This window comes from Fragaria vesca, linkage group LG6 (genome assembly GCF_000184155.1).
Source record: "Fragaria vesca subsp. vesca linkage group LG6, FraVesHawaii_1.0, whole genome shotgun sequence".
NCBI classification, from domain to species: Eukaryota; Viridiplantae; Streptophyta; class Magnoliopsida; order Rosales; family Rosaceae; genus Fragaria; species Fragaria vesca.
The window spans coordinates 22152769-22155683 of record NC_020496.1 but is presented as its reverse complement, the minus strand read 5'-3'; positions in this window follow the sequence as shown (position 1 = coordinate 22155683).

Sequence of the window (2915 nt, the reverse complement as noted above, 5' to 3'; positions counted from 1 at the left end):
AATTACATATATAACAATATTATATATATCAACATCATCACAAAATCATCATCAACAACTTCATACCATTAACACAATATTATAAATTAATTAACATATATATATATATATCTACTACTTATTAACAACAACTTCATATATATTATCAAATCATCAACCAAATCGATCAACACATATATATATACATCCAACGTACTCAAAATCTATCAATTCAATCACACTCAAAATCGATCAACTCAAATAAAACTCAAAATCAACATATATGCACATGTACGTACCTATATATAGCTCCACAAACTAATTATGGACAGATTTCGACAACACCCAAACTTTTTCTCCCGTTTTTTCTTGTCCCTTTTTTTGTCCCAGATGAGCTGCTGTCCATATCTGCAAATACAAAGCACTAATTTCGTCGGCTAAAGAATGTTTAAAGTCGTCGGCTATAGTCTGTGAACTTTAGCCGACGAAATAAATTCTTTCGCCGACGAAATTTTTATTTCGTTGGCTAAAGTTGACCATAGCCGACGAAAATGTAAATTAGCCGACGAAGGAAAATTTCATCGGTTAAAGTAGACTTTAGTCGACGAAAAAATGATTCGTCGGCCTGGTTTTTTTATTTTCGTCTGCTAAAGCCTTTCTTCTGGTAGTGCAAGCTTCCTCCAGGGATTGCCAAATCATTAGAAATATTCTGAATGTGTATAAAGCGGCTTCGGGTCAGCAAGTGAATTTGCAGAAAAGTAGTGTGGTGTTTAGTGGGAGTGTGTTACCTCATTTACAACAATCTTATGCAGCTGAGTTGGGTATGCAGGTGGTTTCAAAACACGATAAATATCTGGGTATTCGGACTCTGGTGGGACAATCCAGGAATGATACATTTGCCTACATTAAAGACAACTTGTCCAAAAAACTTACTGGTTGGCGGTCCAAATTAATGAGTGCAGTAGGAAGAGAGATTTTAATCAAAGTAGTTGCTCAAGCCATGCCCCTATATACTATGAACAACTACTTGCTTCCTCAAAATCTTATTGAAGAACTCCATCAACTGTGTGCCCAATTCTGGTGGGGTGGTACTAATGAAAAGAAGGGTATGCATTGGAGAGCCTGGGATACTTTATGCAAACAGAAAATTGAAAGAGGTATTGGTTTTCAACATCTATTTGCTTTTAATTTAGCTATGTTAGCTAAACAGGGATGGCGTCTAATTCAGAATCCAACATCCTTACCTGGGAGATTGTTGAAAGCTATCTATTTTCCATATGGTAATTTCTGGGAAGCTGAACTAGCTAGGTAATTCTCCCTCTTATGCGAATTGGCGAAGTATTATTGATGGGAGAGACATTTTGAGACATGGTGTGGGTAGACAGATTGGGGATGGCCAGCGTACCAATATTTGGTATGATCCGTGGCTGAAAGGTGAAAATTTGCTGCCTTTTCGGTCTCCTATATTTAATAGAGTCTCGGAGTTGCTCTTGAGTCCAGGAGTATGGAATGTGAGCTTGCTTCAGGAGCTCTTTCCTATGTGTATAGTGAATAAGATCTTGGCCTTACCACTTAGTTCCAAGGAACATCAAGACAGATGAATTTGAAATGAAGATAAGAAGGGAAAATTCACTGTCAAATCAGCTTATCCTTTGGCCCGGAAACGAGTCTTAGATCATGAGGTAATTCCAAATCCTAGTTCGATCTTTACTTTGGAATAAGATTTGGAAGGCTCATGTTCCTGGCAAAGTTAAAGTGTGTGCGTGGAAAGCCGCCTCCAACATTCTCCCAACACGAAGTAGGCTGAGTGAACGTGGTGTGGATATTGACACCGAATGCCCATTTTGTTATGAGGAAATTGAGTCACCCATTCATGCATTGAGAGACTGTTCCCAGGCTGCGGGGTGCTTTCAGTTAGCACATATTCCAACGCTGACAAGTACTACCTCAGTATATGATTGGTTAGTCCTTTTAATTTCTTCCTCTCTTACTCTTTTTCCCAGTATTCTTATGCTATTATGGGTTATATGGCGTAATCGGAATCAAAAAGTTTGGGAAGGTGAAGCTAAACATTCAACTGAGATTGTGCCGTTAACTTTGGGTTGGTGGGAGGACTTCAAATTGGCCCGGGCTACTCTGAATGTGCCAAGAGAGTAGTGTATCGAACCAAGTGGAAGAAACCTCCAGTTGGGTATATTAAACTCAACATAGATGCTACCTTTGATCCAAATACTGGGAGGACAGGTTTGGGTGGTGTGTTCCGTGATCATGAAGGTTGTTGTTTGGGAGTTTTTACAAAGTTTGTTATGACTACTAGCTCTCCCCAACACAGCGAGCTCTTGGTTGTGCTCGAAGGGGTTGGATGGGCGCGGGTGCGCCACCTCCTAAAATTAATTATGGAAACAGACTATCAAGCTTTGGTGGAGGCTCTTCATTTAGGTTATTTAGATAGCTCTACTCTAGGCTTTCTTCTCTCTGATTTGAGAGAGCCTTAATCTTGCCTCAAATACTAGAGTTCTTTTTGCTAAGAGAGAAGCTAATTCAGTAGCTCATGCTTTAGCCCAGATTGCTTTATTGTCTCATGTGAACCCAAGGTTTTCTCTGGTAATCCCTCTACATGTGGAGGTTCTTATTTCTTCTGATTGTAATGATCCTTGATCAATGAAAGAAATTTCATTTCCCTCAAAAAAGAAAAAAAAATAAAAATCTCAACCTGACTCCAAGTAATGTGGAGAATATAGTGAAAATTTGGACCCATCAAGTCTATAACTTTAGTTCAACTCATGATACTAATGATCGACTAAAGTTGAGTCATTACTTAAGACAAAATGACTAAAGGTTTAATTTAGTATGATATATAATTAATTTCATACATGATTCTTGATGATCAACAAATCATCACCGAACTAAAGTTGNGAGAGATGGATCCACAATTC